This window comes from Taeniopygia guttata, chromosome 8 (genome assembly GCF_048771995.1).
Source record: "Taeniopygia guttata chromosome 8, bTaeGut7.mat, whole genome shotgun sequence".
Lineage (NCBI taxonomy): Eukaryota > Metazoa > Chordata > Aves > Passeriformes > Estrildidae > Taeniopygia > Taeniopygia guttata.
The window spans coordinates 26,302,487-26,321,164 of NC_133033.1; the positions used below are offsets into that span (position 1 = coordinate 26,302,487).

At 38.7% G+C, this 18,678-nt stretch overlaps 1 protein-coding gene across 3 annotated transcripts in view; it reads left to right on the top strand.

The window, feature by feature from the left end:
- The window catches only part of RABGAP1L (RAB GTPase activating protein 1 like), a 231,396-nt gene that overhangs the window by 84,409 nt on the left and 128,309 nt on the right, over positions 1–18,678 (top strand). The gene's annotated exons all lie outside the window — the stretch shown is intronic.

The following is an 18,678-nucleotide window of genomic DNA, read 5'->3' on the forward strand; positions in this document are numbered from 1 at the left end:
CTGGGTGGTAAAAGATGAAGTGGGTTAAAAATTCCGGAGGGTTTAGGGAGGAGTGTGTCTTTGTATGTGTGTATGTAAGGTGGCAGTAAGGAAAGTGTCACTATCATCAGCTGTCTCCATCTAGAAGCAAAATCCCTTTTGGAAAAGCACCAAGAAAGCAGTTATGAAGGGGACTGTATTGCTAGTTCAGAGATCAAGTATTTAGGGATATACTTAAAAAAAAAAATTATAGTAGGTTAGAGCCAAGCTATTTTACAGGCAGTCGTACCAGAAAGTGCTTTTTAACCCTGTGTAAATACCAGAACTTTTTAGAAGCCAAGGGGATGCTGCCCCAGCAGGTTGCTGACTCTCCATGGGGTAAGTCGAGTGCCCAACCCAGGCTGCAGCTGGTTCAGCAGAAGTCCAGCAAGTCCTGCCCTTCAGCCTCTGGAAACTTGTATCAAACCTGCAGGATAGAAGAAAAGGCAGGGGCTGCTATGTTGTATTTAAGTAGGAATAAAAAAATACTTGGTAAAATCTCTTTGCCCTGACAGCCTGTTGTGGCTGACGACACATAGTGTACAGTTCCCAACAACTAACTGGTATTTTCTCAATTATTCCTGCAGTCCCCAGAGTTAATAATGAAGAACAGCTAAGTTGAGGCAAATACCCTAATGAGCCATGATGAGGATCCAGTCCAACAACATTGTCCCACTCCTCATCAGCAGAATGTTATCTGTTTTCTGAAATTATGTGTTATCTATCAAGAAATAAAACCAGAACTCAAACTAGATCTGGAAAGAACTGTCACTTATGTATTTATAGAATTGGAAACAGCTCTGCCTGTCAGCAAATCTCCTAAACTATATATCCTTGCTAGTTTTTTAGAGAGGAAGGCTGTTCCATCTTACTCTTTCATTTCAAAATTGATCAGTTAACATAGGTTTGCCCCAAATTATATTTTCTCATTTCCTTTTAAAGCCAATATTGATAGTTATGTTATGTGAATAAAATGTGATTTTTTTTTTTTAAGGTGCATTCTTGGTCCATCCTTTGCTAGAATTGAGCGCCTAAGTCATGAAGTGGAGTCTCTGTGCTCCAATTTGTTTTTGTGTTTTGCAGCTCCATGTACTCCTGCACCTTCAGGCTAGCTTGAATTACTCTTCTTCATGTTGTGGAAAAGCTGGGAAAATGTCATGCAAAATTGCAGTTTTGGATGTCAGTGTTTAAGTTACTTTCATGACTGAGTTTGTCTTTTTCATTTTCATGGAATACAATTTCTCATCATGCTTGCAGAATCCATCAGGATCATGAGTGTTCTTTTTTTCTCCTTATAGAATAATTATTATTTGAAAAGAAAAGTGCTTGTACAGAAAAATTGAAATTTCAGGTGGATATTTGGATTATACTGTAGGCTTTTTTTCTGTTACTTTACTGGAAATATTGTTGTCACTGCCAGTTTAAAATACTGAAAAAGGAAGGTGTGGGCACTGGCAGGCATTTCTAATATGTCTCCTAACAATGTTTGCAGTCTAGAAATCATCAAAACTTGGCAGTATTTTTATCCAAAAGCAGTTCTGCAGCTTTTAAGTGTAATTTTCTGTTAGTGTTGTTAGTTTTTATAGACATCAAACCTAGCACAGGTGAATATAACTAAGTTATACTCACCCTTCATTCCTGATGCAAGAAAATTCCCATTCCCTCAGGGGAACCTTGGAATTTTAAGGAAGTTTCACTCAGTTCTGCATATTCAGCCTAAGAGTGATATGGCAAGCCCTAAACTCCTGATTTTTTCTGCAGCTACATCCGTGACTCACTAGATCTCCTTCCCAGCAGCCTGGAGTGGAGCAGGAGCATTGCTAATGAAATAAATGTGCATCTGTGCTTGTGTGCTCTGCTGGAGACAATATGTTAGCATATGTACCAAAAATCCCATTTCTCATCTCTGCTAAAAAATCATAGACTGTGAAAGAGGAAGGAGAGAGAGCACTTAGCTCTGGTTTGCCACATTGCACTTCACATTGTGTTTTTGCAGTGAGTGAATTGACAGGCAGCATTTGAAAACAGCTTTTTTTTTTTGTGCATGTAAAAAGACTAGTTCTAGGAATATTATGCTGTAGTAAATATAAATAAATATAAATAATAATAAATATAGATTGGTGTGGTAAACACAGAACAGCTTTGAGTTATAGTTTTAAAAACTTTGTAGCTCTACTTTGTATCTCCAAAGAGTTCGGCTGGATTTTATTTTAGTTTCTTTGTCAAGTCTTCCTCTACCCACAACTGCATTGCTTTGATTTTTTTTTAAATTTAACAGAATGTTGCCATTTTTCCTTGAAGTGAAACATGACCATATGAAAGGCATTAAGCCATTCCATGACTAGATGAAAGATTCAATCTCACTTTTGTTGCTGTCAGCTGTTACTGTCCAGTTTGTCTGATGTATTTGGAAATTCAAAATTAGAGTTGGAATCTCAACTGCTATAGGGAGTGTGGGGGGGACTTTTTATGAAAAACCTTCATTTCTAAAGGACTGTAATATTAAAACCAGAAAACTGTTCTGTACCTGTTTTATGGTTGTAGAACTTTTGTTAGATATTTTTTTTCCTTGGCTGCTGCTGCAAGAAGCCTTTTTTCATACTGTGAGAACTTTGTGCTAACAGAAGGTTGTTAGCCACACTTCAGTTTTTTATTCTTCTGCCTTAGTTGTCCACAACAAAATATCCTCATGCATTTAAATCAAGTTCAGGTTGTGGCTATTGCTGTTAGACTTGGACAGAATTATTTATCTTGATTCAGTCTCTTCACTTCTTTTGGTTCTTTGCAGCGGCATCTCTGGCAGTGTTGGAGTTGACCTGCTTTCTTATTAATCATCTCCTTTCAAAATTACGGCAATATTAGCATATATTGTATTATATTTCAATTCCATTCTTCTTGGAGTTTGGTGAATTCACGGTTAGATTAAGGATGGCATTCAATATTTTGTGCCATGGAATTGGATCCTGGTTTGGTAACTTCCATTTTTTAGGCCTGGTTCAGAAGATTGGTAGTGTAATCTTTGCTCTGAACCCTAATAAAAATACATGTTCATAATTTTTATAATTATTTTAGTTGTTACATATAGAAAAATGTCACTAACATTGAACATAGACCCAATTGTTTACTTCTCCTAACAGATGAGTAGTTTTGATAAACCAGCATGATTGAAAACTTGCTTTCAACACTGATAGAAAGGGCACTTTTCTTCTTTTTGGTTTTGGTTTGATCTCTTGTTTTTAGAACAAGAAATATTGTTCAAATATGTAGTAAAAGGCTGTAAAACTGGGCAGTGTTCAATTCACACTCATTTCATTGTTAGGTAAATGTTAGGAGGTAAGCATAGGATATAGGTAAGGTATGTATAAGTGTACTTACCTACATATATACACTTATACCTATATATATGTATATAGGTATAGGTAAGTATATGTAAGTGTATAGGAAAAGGTACAAATCCATTCTGAGCTGGGGTGAAGGAGAATGTCCTTCCTCCTCAGCCTGTCACATGCAGAGATCCCATCTGGGAGCGTGGAATGAGCTCCAGACTGGGACTGGAACTCATCCAGTCGCTGTCACCGACACCTTGAAGCAAACAGAACAAAGCACAACCAGAGCAATCCTCTCACCAGCACTGACCCCTCCAATGACAAAATGGATTTTAATCAGTGAGACTGCAAAGCATTCATTCCCCTCAGTCAGTGTGGGAAGCTGTGTAAGTGTAAGGTGTAAGTTTGAAGTGTGGTCAGAATATTTTGCCTAAAATCTTCACCTTATTGTGGGGGTGTTTCTTTGTATTATTGTCAAATATTGGCTTCTGAAGCAATCATTTTTACACTTCTGATTAGCTAATTTATTTCTCTCAGTAGGGCAGAGCATGAAAGAAAAGTGAAGCAACTTAGTTATATTCACTTTCACTGGGTTTGATTTCTATAGTTTTCTTTTTTTTTCTATGAAAATAACTTTTTTAGACCTGTGAAGGGGAAAATTACTTAGAAAATCTTGTTGCTTTTTTAGTTCCTAAATTTTATTACTAAAAATTACTTAGGAAAAAAAATATGTGTTTTTTTGGTGGTTTCAAACAACCACTTTTTCTCCTGGTTGTGCATCATTACTTTTATCTTGAAGAAAATATCTGATGATCTAAATTCGATCTCTTCTGGCGCCTTCTCAGACTCTAAAGCTTATATTATCTTAATGTTGTTTAAACTTCAACTAATATTTTTTCATATTTCAGGAATAAGTTCTCTATCCTGTAATACATCTAAGATAAATCCACCTTCCCCCTGCCCCCTCATTTATTAAGATATGACCTAAAGCTGATCCAGGTGGGTTCTAACCAGTTTTGCACTTCTTGATGGTCCTTGTTTGCCTCTCAGAGGTTCCCTATTCTTGGCACATCAGTAACCTCACTGCTCCTTTTCCAAAGCTCAGTATTATAAGGTAAATACCCACAGGAAAAATCTTGAAATTTAAAGGTCATTCTCAAATGGCTGTTAGAGTGGCAATAAATAATCAAGAATAGCTAGGGCTTTTGGAGACAAAAATTGTACCTCATGGCTTTTAGAGCTTTGGGTATTATGAACTTTTTTGAGGTGTAGCAGAGACAGAACAGCACTGGGATAGCTGGGGATTTAAAGTAAAATTCCCAAACGCTCACTTGAAGCTCCTATAAATAGACCTGGCCTGATTTCTCAGGATTGCTGAGCAACCCAAAATCTCATACAGGTGACTCAGCAACTGTGGATTTCATACTAAAACAAGTAAATAATCTTCACAGATAGTTTGTAAACTTACTGAGATCTGAGATTTGATTATTTTTTTAAATAATAAAAAAGAAAAACTAGCTTTTAGCCAAGAGAGGGATTACAGTTATTTAAATCCACTTTTTGATAGTTATGTTGTCTCCTTGGACCTGATGGTTATACTACTGACAGGAATACTGTTATCAGTTAAATGTAATGGGTTGTTTTCATTCCCCCTATTTTTCATTCATTTATATATACATTTTAAATTCTTTTTATTTTGTCATCCATCTCTTTTTCTGACTCTCCCTTTTCCATGTAGTTGCACCCAGGTTTTTTCAGGCTTTTCTAGCAAGCAGTGCTCCGTGTCATCCTGAGAGCATTGTGGGTGCAAGCAGAATGAGTGGAAGTGAGGAAGAGCTGTTGGAAGAGGGGACTGAAACAAATGGAAGTTTGAATTCTTTTCAAAGGTGTGTTTAGGTGGTTCCTCCTAACAAGGTGTCAAATAGCACATTTTCTACTTTTTGGTTTAAATTGGGAACTGCAAGTCTCCATGCCATGAACAATTAATATAAAGCAGTTGCAAACAAAGAGGGATTTTGATCAACAAAAACTATTTCCAAGACTCAGAATTCTACTCCAAAAGAGAGATTTTAACTGGATCAAGAACATGGGAGAAAGGTTGAACAATATGGGGATAAATGAAGTCATATGAAACAAATGCTGGAGCCTGTGTTTGCCATTGCTGGCACAGTGGTGACACCCATTGCACCTTCATGGAGGGCTTGGTCATACTGGGCTGTGTTTCCATTACACTTATTTTTTAAGGTGGCTGTGCTCCTAATCTCAGCAGTCCCACTTTGTTCAATGTCCAGGTTGGGTGATAGAGTGGGTGACTTACACTGTTCTTCATCTCTTAGATATGATATTGGTATAAGAAATAAAATAGGAGGTAACAAGTGGGTAGGAATAAATCACAATTCTGCTTGATTGGAACAGGCAGCAGTTTTTCTTCTGTCTTTTTCCATTACCAAGTAGAGATTTCTTTTTATCTTCTTGTTAATGTCAAGAAGCAGTTGCAGAAAACATCTATTCTTTCACTGTGTTGTTGGTTTTTTTTCCCAATTCCACTGTTTATGTAACAAAAGAGTTCTGTTAGAAATCAGAGTTTTCTTAGGAAACTGTTACTGTTACATTTGTATGTGCTGTCTTGATTTGAGCAATAATAGCTGTAAAACAGGGTTAGAAAAACATAAGCTGAAAAACAGTGTTTGGTAACACCTTGTTTGCTCAGTCCCTGACAATTCTTGGTGTGAGGCAGGGCTGCACCAGAGTGATCAGCAACATCCCTTGTCTAAGGAATGAACCAATGTCTTTAGTGGGCCAGGTATGTAAATTCATTGAAATTAATAATACATTAAAAAAAAGAAAAAGCTTTAGAATTCTATTTCTTAATGTTGTCCCCAACAATCACAGAATTCCAAGCTTTTATGGGACTGTGTGAAGAAGGGCTTTGCTAGAACTGGTGCTGTTATTTTTCTAGCTTGTGGGGAGTGGGACAAGAGGACACAGCCTCAGGCTGAACCAGGAGAGGTTCAGGTTGGACATCAGAAGGAATTTCTTCATGGTAGCAGTGCTCAGGCATTAGAAGGGGCTGCCCAGGGAGGTGCTGGAGTCCCACCTGAATGTGGCACTCAGTGCTCTGGGCTGGTTGACAAAGTGGGGATTGGTCATAGGTTGTACTCAATGATCCTGGAAGTCTGTTCAAACATGATTGATTGTATAATTCTGTAAAACTGAAAGCTTAGCAGAGGATTTCCCAGGAAAGCTGTCAGTGCATTTCTCAGGATAACCAGACAGACTGATTTCCAGAGTTTGGAAATCTTCTGCCTCAAAGTGTGAAGAAAACTTCTGCTTCTGATGAGGCTTCATTTTCTACAGATCAACCCCAAAAATACCTTGCCACAAAAAACAGCAAAAAAAAAAAAACCTTACACTGACATTAGTGGCAAGCTTATCCCCATAAAAATAATCTGAAGAATCAGAAGAGTGGTGTGAAAAACTCATATCCTGGGGAGTCAGCAAGCTTCAGAATGGGCCTCTGTAAATTTTGTGTAAAGCAGGAAAGTGTTCAGCAATTCCTTTTGTTATAGCCAGTGTTTTAAAATCTGAGGGATGCTGCAGCCTCTGGCAGAGGTGACTATTTGGATGCTCTGGCTGAACTGAGTGTCGTTCTGGTACCACGATAAAAGAAATATTCTACTGTGAAAAATGAACTTTTTGATACCAACTTAACCACTCTTCCCAGGCTTCCAGGTACAGTTACTTATTCGTGATTATGGCATTTCTAGGTGGATAAGAGGATGTGAATAATATCCAAACTATATGGTCAGGGCAGTAAAATTCTAGTAAGCATCTAGGTTGTTAGTGCAGGAAATACTAGTTCACCACTACATATAACTTTCTAAAGCCTGAGTAAAATAGCAGGAGAATTCTAATACTTACATGGATGTGGTTATGGAGGCTTAAATCAGTGGTTTATGGGATTGCTGTAGCATTGCTTATGGGAAGATTACATGAGCAATAAATTGTACTGGTAGTGTGTTTTTGGAGAATGTGGATGGGGATGAATTACTGACTGTAAATAAATGTAAGGCTTTGAAGCACTGTTTTCAGTGTAACTCATGATGTTTTATTCAAAATAGGGAGCTGAGAAAAGATATTTTTACTGTGAATAGAGACATCTGTGATTGCTGTAGCGATGTTCCCCAGGTGCCTCGTGCTGCAAATTATGCCAATTATTGTTGATTATTATGTGCATTTTACTGTCTTCTGTCTAGGTTTAGAAGCAAAGGTCTCGGTGCTCCCCAAAAGAACAACTTAATACTTGAAATTATCAAGGAAAGAGCAGAATTAATTTGTTGTAATAATGATTAAAACACAGCTGACACCAAAAGTAATAAAAATGAAAATACAAACTTACAGGGGCATAATTGTGGTTCCCTTTGTGGAAGAAATTGTGCTGTACGTTACTACATGAGAACTAATTTTAATCTTGGAAAAATAAGAAAAGTGAAAGACAGAAGAAATTGGTGCAAGAGCAACTTGCTCAGAGTTACCTAAATATCAAACAGAAATGTGTACACCACAAAAAGAAGGTTTTGGTCAAAATTTAAAATAAGACTGATTTTTGTCATGGATTTTACCTCCTAAGCTATCTCTACTCAAGTCCTCAGGACCACACACCCAGAAATAAAATAAAAATCCCACTCTAAATGTAGTGTTCCAGTCTTTGAGAAATACCCAGGTGGGTTTTGGTAAGTCACTAGCTAGTTATTTACTGGTACAGCAAGTATTGGTTTTGCAATCAGTACTGGGCAGGACAGATTCTTAGAGGCAAGGATCTAGTGAAAACACAAATTTTGAAGTAATTAGTTTATTTTACTGACCTACTGGTCATTAACAGTTTTTAAAAAAAAAAAAATTAAATGGACACCAATTAAAAATGCCAAGTGCCATGTATGTCAATGAAAATTCCCTCCTGCTGCCCCTGGCCATGGATATTGGAAGGAGATACAGAGAGAAGGCTGGAGTAGATGGGAAAAATTCATTTCCATAGGAAATGAGGCTAAAAATACATTTTAATGCATCACTAATGGTGATGGATTGGTGAGAGCAAGTTTAATGACAAGCTGTCTTAGGCAGTTAGAGGGTAACATTGTTCTGTAATTGGCTACTGAAAGCAGCCTTGGGATTTTTTGCTACAAACATAGGGGAACTGGAAAGATAAAGGAGAGGTGGCAAGGTGGTGGTGAATCTTCAACAAACAGATCTGAAACAGAACCAATACCCATGAACACTTTTAATTTTAATATGGTGTGTGAGTAGTGTCAGTGCTAACATTTAGTCACCACCATTGAAGTGACTGAAACAGAGCATGTTTCAGGAGGATTTGTAAAGCTTGCTCAGCTGATTCAACAGCAAAACACTTAGGAGAATAAAGATAAGGGAGAATAAATATGTTGAAAGTGGAGTGTATGGACTGCTTTTACCTGAAGCACTGGGTGAGGATTCCTCTGGACGTTGCTGTTCTTAGCTTTTGATGCACCCATTTACAGTCTACAGAACAGAGCTTTAAATTATATGGGACAGGAAGCAGAAGAGAAGGCACAGGTTCAGCTTGAGTAGTCTGATAGTTCCCTGTGTTGCCACATCCTGCTCTTGTGGTTTCACTAGGAGGCAATGACTGATAGGCCACAGGTCTGAAGGAGCTTTCCTCCTGCCTCCCATGGCAAACTTGGCTTCTTGTGTTTGTCCTTTTTCCCAGAGGGAAATGCTGGAGCCTCTGAGCTGTGCTGGGCACCACTGCAGGAACCATGGGTGCAATGTGGATCAGGATGGCTGTAGACAGCTGTGCTTTGTCTGAGATGATTGTTCAGTTTGGCCAGTAAAATAGATGGAAATGTTGCCCAGTGGATGTCAATTGGGATGCTCTCAGGCTACTGCTGAGGAGCCAGAGGGAAATAGAAGCTGTTTGGTTGCTGAAACCAAGGAGATTCCTTGCAGCAGAGAATTAATTTTCTGAAGGAGGGGCAGAAAAATGAAATTTATCAACTTTAGTTTGCCTTACTTAACTTTATGACTTTACTTTAGTAATTATTTAAAGTAACTTTAGTTTTTCTCAGAAACTGCTTTGTAATTTGCACTGTAAGAGTGTCAGTAGACTTTCAAATGTCTCATCTTCATTTCTTGTTACAAACCATCTACCCTGCTGCTGTATTGCATGGCAGCAATGCTTCTCTGTCATCTCCAGCAGAGTAGGTCCTTGTAGGCAGAAGCCAATTAGAGATAATTACATCTTCTGAATGCTGCTGTCTAAAAGAAAATAACCTTTATTCCTGTTAACATTGGTCATATTTAATGCATGTATTACTGCCAAGAGATTTAACCACTGTTAAGTGGAAATGACACTTGTCTATTTCAAGAAAGGTTTTAGCATAAAATGTTCCAAATCCAGTGACAATGTATAATGTTCTGTATGCTAAACAGAAATGTAGTATACTCATTTGTCTTAATTATAGCCAGTCATTTTCTCCTTACAAGTCAAGTGTTAATGCAGTTTTCCTTTTAACTTTTATACTGTTCAGATTCCTTTAGTATCTAACGTATTATATATATACGCATACACAATTTAAATCAAATGTTACAACTGTTGCACAAATTTTAATAGTTATCATATTCCCCATTTATGTTAAGAACTTTTGTATTGCTGTGTTCAGTTTGCTGCTGATCTTGTTCTTTAATATATGCATCTCTCCATAGTTGTGATTCCCCATCGTGCCAAAAGGCTTGGGAAATAGTCCATCATTATGTGGAAAATCAGTACTTTTTTCTTAGGAAAGCAAGTGTAACTGTGTTAAAAATCAAGAACTAAAAGTAAAAAACTAAGATTAGTAATGATTTAGAGCACTGCTCAGCCTAAGAGTTTGAAGAATAATGATAGTAAAATGATGATATCTGAGTCAGAGCTGGGGTAGAGTTGTGCTGCTCGCATGAAGCTAAAATGAGGCAGCAGCCTCACTGCCATTGGTGTTAGCAATGGAAGTAATATGGCTTCTAGGTAGTATTTAGTTCTGGCTAGTTCTTTTATTAGTGAGATTGAGGATTTGCAAACAAAGGGAGGAGTTTCCAGTGAGGTTGCTCAATAAGACAAGAAATGTCCCACACAGCACAAGCAAGGAGGTTTGGGGTGATGCTCTCGCTTAGATTCGATGTTTTCAGTAGTTGCACAAAGCAGGCTAATGATGTCATTGCAGTACATATATATTAAAAACTCGCTTGTTTTGTTACTGTTTGATGTGAGGAAGATTTTGTATCATTGTGGAAGAATATGCAAAAAAGAAGTCTCCAAATAATGCTGAAAGCAATAGAGTTGAGTGGTTTTTTGTTCTGAAAGATTTCAGGTGTTTTTTCAGTTTCCTAAGCAAGGCCCATATTTTGTAGGTCATTGAACTGCTCAGTTCCAGTACCCAGCATGGGCTATAGTGTAGCTGCTCAAACTTAGGTATTTATGTTCAATCATTTGTTGTATTTTATATGAAAGATAAATTAAGTTATATCTGTACAAGTCATTGCATGCTTAGACTCAGCTGGTTGGGTATATATGTTGTGGTTCTAAGAGTGTACAGCTACTAACAAAAGTAATTAATTTGCTTTGTGCAACTTCCTTACCAGCCCAGGCTCTTGCCTTACTCTTAGTCCTTTATTTGGGGTTTAGATTTCTTGTATGTATATTTGCTAAGAGGAATTATTAGTAGGAATCCCAGAAGGAAAAGGTTTCAGGTGAGAGTTTCTCTTAAAAACTAACCTTGGTTTTATTTTTCTTCTAAAAATACCTCTCTCCTTCTTTTCACTGTTGTGAAAAATTAATTCAGTCTATTTGCCTGCCCTGCCTCTAGTGTGAAAGTGGGAAAAATCTGTCTTGGTAGGATTTACCAGTGCTAATTCCATGTTCACAGTCCTTTGAACAGTGCTATTTTCTATTTCTGCTATTAGGTATTTAGAAAGAAACATTTAGGATCTTTTTTTTTGTTTGCAGAACTTAAAAGCATTCTCCCTGCTTGAAAATACTGGAGGGGAAAAAAGATAAATTTCTTTATATAGCAATTTCATTAGGTACAAACTGACTCTCTGAACACATTACTTTGCTATATTTACATGCCAAACCAATTCTGGATATGATCATATTATTAAAAACTAAAGGACTTGGAATCCACAAGGTCTGAGGATTTACTAAGACCTTGATAAAATTTGTATTTGCGTAGTTAAAAATTAATAGTTACTTGATTTTGTTGAACACATCTGTATAGGAGAATCAGGATTAAAAACTGAGTGATGGAGAACCTTGCTTATATCAACAAAGATTGCTGTTCTTTGGGAGAAATTACCAACCACTAGTTTTGTCTCTTTAATTGCAACAGTTGCTAAATAATTACTGAAAAATCACAGAACTTTGTGTACCTTTTAGTAAACCCTTTCATTAGACAAAATCTATTCTTAACTAAAAAGCAAAGTAGAAATATAAACAGATTGTGTACTGTCTGCACATTATTTGTGTTTGTTGTTCTCTGTTAATGTCAAAGAGATGTATGTTGGTATTAGCAGTCTGACATGGATTATTTCCAAGTGCATTCCCTTTCTCCTGATTCCCATCTCCTGGGCCTGAGCACTGACAGAATTACTGCTCTTTCTCCTTGAAAAAAAAGAACCTGCAAGCTCCTTCTTTCACAGCCTTGTGTTTTGGCCCCACAATTTTCATGCACTTCAACTTGATTTAAACTGCATGGGTTTTTTTTATTTTATGTTTCACTTCTTTCTTTTAAATAAAAAATGGTATTCGTGTGTTTGATGCATACAATTTCTTTAAGACTTTCTGTGTTCGACTTGGAGATAGTGATTTTTCTAAATTTAGAGTTGAAATACAGCATATTGTACATACTATTGTCTTTTAATTGTAGGGAGTGCTGAGCAATTTTTAGTCCTCACAAAATTTAGTTCTTATTCTTCAAATGTTACCAGTTATCCAATACAATTCCTTGTGGGAGTGGGTTGGTGTGGATGTGGCACAGCGAGTGGTGACATGCAATATCCCTTTTGAGGAGTGTGTATTGTACTTCTAAAATACCTGCTGACAATAGCTGCCAAAATTAGGCAGAAAATTGAAAGGAAAGGAGGTATTTGAAGCAACAACTCAAAATCTTGCCACAGATCTGTACATGAGCATCAGTTAAAATCTCACCATGGTGGACACCATCATGCCTGTTCTCTTTGCCCATTTTTAAGATTCTTTCTGCTCTCAGTTTTTATTTCATATCACAAGGGCACTCTAGCAATATTAAGAAGATGACATGCCCTCGGAGATTTGAGGGACGTCCCAAGGCAGCACAGATGGATGAAGCACTGTTGACACATCATACTTCGCTGTGAGGAAAATGCAACTTCCCCTGGCTTTTGGTTATGAGTTTCAGCATGGTTTGCTGTCATTTCTGTCTCCCATAAAATCAAGGTGTAGTTTTCCATGGAGAGATGAGTAGGAATGTCTCAAACCAGCATGCAGAGCTTTGGCTCCTCTCTAGTGCCTCCCCAACAGTTTTTTCTTGTCCTTCTCAACTGCAAGTCAGGTTCTGTTTTTCAGTATGGAATTAAAAGTATAGTGGTTTAAATATTGTTTTAGATACTAGAAGCAGCCCCAAAAAATGAGGAAAAGCCTTTAAAATGTAATTGTACCTAGCAGTGAACTCCTAAGAGCTGCTCAGCTCATGTCATGAGTCTTTAATTACAGAAGTTAAAAGATTGGTCCTTGTGATTTTCCAGATGATTGAAGGCATTCAGAGCTTTTCAAGTCCATGCCACTTCTCAACTCCCCTCCCACCTCTATTTGTTCATTCTCCTTTGGTCGCCTCAGTGTGTGAGTCAGGGAGAGATGAAAAGAAATAATTATCAAAGCAGAAGAACATAGAATGAACAAATTAGGTATTTTAAAAACATATTGTCAGGATTTGAGCTATACTTAGCATTCCTTTCGTTTTCCAGAACAATGAAGGGTTGCATTATATTTTGAGTTTGTACATGTGTGCAAGCTACACAATGCTAAGACTATTCCTAAAAAGCATTTATTGCTCTGGCTCAAAATAAGTGAAAGAGAGAAGCCTTTCAAATCAAGCAGCATGAATTTTTTATGTTTTGGGATCTTTGCTCCTTCTTTCTATTCTTCACCTTTTAAGCTTGTGTTAATAGTCTGTCTACCAAGATTTGGATTTATTAAAAATAGTTTTTCATGGTAATAGATGGAGTTTTTTCTTCCCCCTTTGTCCATCCTTTGACCCCCCACCTTGTGATGATAATCTGCTTTCTTTGAATCTTTGAGAAAGAGCTGAATGTTTGAGAGAGAAGCCTTTGAACACTCACTGGGCAGGATATGGAAGAATTGGATTAAATTTTCTCCTTGGCTTAAAAAGGATTTAGATAGATGTTTCTCATGTCTAAAGGTCCCAGCTTTGTGTCAGACAGCAGATGTGAGATGGGTGTGCTCTGCCATCAGACATCAAAAATGGTAAGGGTTGTTTGGCCAGAAAAAGCCCATCTGAACATGAATCCAAATCCTTGTTAGGACCCTGCTCAGGAAAGGAAATTTTTGGAAAACCTTTTGGCTCTAGTTCCAATTTGTAGTGCTGCTTGTAGTGTGTTAGTCCATGACAGTTCTCTGTGTCCAGACTTGAAATGTTAGATGTAAACACTGTGTTGGTTCTTGCTGGGCTGTTCCTTCTTACATTGTTAATGGGCAAAGCTTCTCTTTTCTTTCCAGTGGGCTGCTCTCCTGCCTTTTCTCAGTATCCAGGTGTACAGTTTCCCTCTCTAGAGAATAGAATCCCAGGATCATTTAGGCTGGAAAAAAGGCCTCCAAGGTCAGCAATTCCAGCCTGTGACTGACCCCCACCTTGTCACCTAGACTGCCATGTCCAGTCATGCCTTGAACAGCTCCAGGGATGGGGATCCCAGCACCTCCCTGGGCAGCCCCGATGTCGGAACTCAAACTGTCCCTCAGACATTTTTGGATGTTCCAGGCCCAGGTCAGAAGCATTTGAGACCCTGGCAGGCAGCTGGAAACAGCTGTAATTTTGCATTTGAACCATGAAACGATTTACCAACCTTGCAGGAAGAACAAGAAGTCTCAAAAGTTTAAGATATTATAGTAGAAGTAGTCACAAAGCAAAGGGAAGAATTTTTGAGTGCTGTACAGGGGGGTTTTGGTTTTGTACATGGGGGTCAGAGGTTTTAAGATGGAGGGATTTGGGCCTGCCCTGTCCTCCCTCTTTCTTCTTCCTTACCTCCGTGTTCTTGGTGATCTTGGCACTCACAGATTGGTTTAGAGTAGAAAGGCACCATTTAATACAGGTAATAGGCATTGGGGAAAACTATAAACATCTAACATGTAATGTACCATATAAAAGACAGCAGCAGCCCTGGGCGGGGAGAGAAGAAGCAGTCGGGAGTCAGAGCGGATGTCAGGGTGTGTGTGTGCCTCTGCCTGAGCTGTGAGCAAACCACAGCAGCCCGAGAAGAAAATCTTTTAGATAACTTGCAATAAACTGCCTTGAGACCAAACAACAGAGACTGCTGAGCCTTTCTTTGGAAGCACGGCTTGGAGGAGAGACTTTTCCACCACATGGAGCCACCCTCAACCTAGGGGTGAGCTCTGGCACCCCTTCCAATGCCTGAGCAGCATTCATGTGGAGAAGCTCTTCCTGATCTCCAAGCCAAACCTCCCCTGGCTGGGTTAAGGCCATTTCCTCTTACCTTGTCACTTGTTCCCTGCAAGCAGAGCACAACCCCTACACAGCCACAACCTCCTGTCAAGGAATTGTGGAAAGCACAGGTCCCCACTGAGCCTCTTTTTCTGCAGGTTAAATAACCCCTACTCACTCAGCTGTTCTTCGTAGGACTTTTTTTGTGGGTTTGTGGCTTTTTTCTTCTCAGTTTCTCTCAACAATTCAGTGTTAAAGAGGACTTCAGTGCTTGGACACCTTTTATCCAGGGCCTCCAGAAAGACTCATCTGTCTAACTCAGAATATAGATTTATTTAAGGTAAAGAAGCTTGCTTGCAAAATTGATGATAAGTAAAACTGAAAGTTTTTAATATCAATCATTATGATCTAATAAAAGAATTTAATAACCTTCCATTGCTTTTTGACAAATATTACTATTTTAGTGGCAGATATTAACTCTGAAAGTGATGATAAAAAAAGAAAAAGGTGTTTTCATTGTTTTATCAAGGGATGTATAAAAATAATACCATGTAAGTAATACTAAAATGGCACCATGTCAATTTGTATTTGCACTATTACAAACTGTATTTCCACCACATAATAGCAAATCTTTTAATAACCACTCATCTCTGCTACTGAAGTGCTAAATCATTTCAATGTATCCTTTGGTTTTCTTTTGTAATCTGTGGGTGTTCAACTGACAGGTTTAACCTCAAGTTGTGTCTGGAAGTTGCTGTTTTCAGATTGATTGGTGTGTAAATATCCTGTGTTACTTTCTGCACAAATATATTAAGGTTTATTTAGGATAGACCTGTAGAAGTAGAGAACAATAAAATCTGTGTTAAATTAATGTAATTACGGAATCAATAGTAGGGTTTAAAAATAGCTGGTCTCAGTTGGCACTTGATAAAGGTAATTAAAGCATGAAGAATAATGATAAGACCCTTGTGTTCTGCTACTTTCCTGTAGAGCTTCAGGCTTAGTATTTTACAAGCAAAACACCGGCTTCTGGTCTGGAAACCTCACTGTGATGGAAACTTCCTCTCTGATGCAAAAAAGGAAAAACTTAATCTCCTCTAAATATAGACATTATCAAAGAAGTATGCTATTTTCGAAGGTATTGGTTTGTGAGCCTGGTGTGTTTTACCTATTCATAGCAGTGCTGCAGCTTTTGAAGGTGCAGTGTCCAGAGGGAGCTAATGTGCTCAGGAAATGTAGCCTCTTACTAACTGCTCAGGTTTGAAATGTTAGTGCCAAATACACATCGAGGGCATGGGGAAGGGAAAGGGGGGGTCTTACCCATGTGTACAAAAACCTGATGACAGGGACTGGTAATGGAGTGAGGCAAACACAGTTATCCAGTGACAGGACAACAGGCAGTGGTCAGAGACTGAAATACAGAATATTCTCAGAATGCTCAGAAAAAACTTGTTACTGTGAGAATTGTGAAATAAGGGAGCAGGCAGCCAAATCTCCATCCCTGGAGATACTCAAACCCTGACTGGATGTGGTCCTGAGCAGCCCTGCTGTGAGCAGAGCTTGGACTGGCCAATCCTCAGAGGTCCCTCTCAACCTCAACACCTCTGTGATTCTGTTTTAGTCAAAAAACTCTAAAATTGCAGATGAATTTGACTGTTTTTTTCTGTACTGATAAGAGGTTTTTTTTTAAGCTAGTTGATTTTACCTCCAGTTTTCCATGACTTACTATTTCTCTGTGCTTAGGAAAAAAACCTCATCTGTGCTTGTTTTGCTTATTCAGGCAGGTGAATTTATCTTTTCAGGGATGAGATGAAAGTTAAACAAAGGATTCGTTTTATCCAATTTGGAAGTCTGAACATATAATTGAAACAAAATCGTTGATAGACTCACTTATGAGAAACTTCAATTCTGGTGGCTGCCTAGAGAACAGTCATGTTCCTTTTTCACTGGCTCACTGCTGGGGCGAATTCCCATGTGAAGCAAAAGTGGATATTTAAAGTGCCAAGAGTGCGCAAGTTAATAGTACGTGGGTTCGAGTACATTAGACATTACCTTGTCAGAAAGATTGCCTTGGAAAAAATACATGTGAATATTTGTTATCTCCTCCTACTGACTTGCTCTGTAGGTACTGAAGTGACTTCTTCAGGTACCTGACTACTGACAAATCTCTGTGTGCAGGCAAGCATAGTGTACGCTCACTCAAAGGAAGTGGAAAAGCTTTGGAAGATCCTGGCTGCTGTCAGAGATAAAAATACTGATCCCCAGCTGTCATCCTTCTGAACCAGTGCCTCTGGTGAGGGCCTGGCACAGGCTGCCCAGGGAAGTTGTGGCTGTTGCATCCCTGGAAGTGCTGAAGGCCAGGCTGGATGGGCTTGGAACACCTTGGTCTAGTGGAAGGTGTCCCTGCCCATGGCAGGGGCTGGATAAAGATGATCTTCAGGGTCTCCAACCCAAACTGTTCTATGATTCCATGAACTAGAGAGCTGAGCTGGAGCATGTTCTCATCCCACACAGCACAACTAATTTTTGTTAGTTAGGCAAGTTAGTAGCATGATTCTATAAAGGTGGAATCTTTACCAATTTCTTCTCTGCTCCAAGTGTGCTTGAAGAACTCCAGTCTTTATAGCAGAGGTCTTAAATAGGTGCAGAGGAAGGACAAGCTTTGTGTGCCTTCAGGGTCCATCCAGGAGGCACAGCCAAAGGTGGAAGAGAGATGTCTAAAGGAGATGCAGTTAGGCCTTGCCCTGGGAGCAGGACTGTTGGCTGTCACTAAATCAAGGCAGCTACAGCTCGGTCTAGGAAAACCCGACAGACCTCTCTGAATCTGCTGTGGATGATGTGCTGGTGCACTGTCTTCCCAATGTCCCCTCACTGCACAGCATGAGTAGAGCATGTCTCAGAGGAAAATAGGCTGGGGTAAATGAGATTTTTGTTATTCTCACATCTCCTTCGTGAAGGTGAGTGGCAGTTGTGTTAGTGTGACTGTGCTCACAAAGCTAGTGGTGTGAGCAGTGCTGGCAATTCACTTGGCCTTACCTGGCATTTAAAACTGAGCACAGACAGGCCTGAAACTCCAGCTCCCATTCTGCACCTGTTGGATTTTATAGGTAGAGGAAATAAGTATTTTTTTTAGATTTTGACAGACCCCCAAAAGCTGGAAGACTTTGAGCTTAAAATGCATTATCATAAAATGATGCAATTAGCATGATCTTTTAGGAAAGCATTAGGAACTATTGCTTTATTTAGTGGCAGAACACTTAGAGTAGGTTGGAGCACTGCTGGAGACATTTCTGTAGAGGCTATAAAGTTATTTATTTTTTCAGAGATATTGCTATGCTAAACAAAAGGTTATCACTTGATGTTTTTTTTTCTAACTGAAAAGGCTTTGGGCGGTTACGGTTTATGTCAAACCGGTTTTTGTATCAGAATGATAGAAAATTAAATTTTCATATACTAAGAAAATACCGGTGTACCAATACAAACAAGCAATGTGCTAATTGCAGAAAAAAAAGTGCTTGGCTTAAATGACTTGGAGATTCTGTAAGTACAGAACATAGAGAATCAGAGCAGGATGTTTCCCTCATGACACACTGTAGCTGGCTTGCACTTTGGCC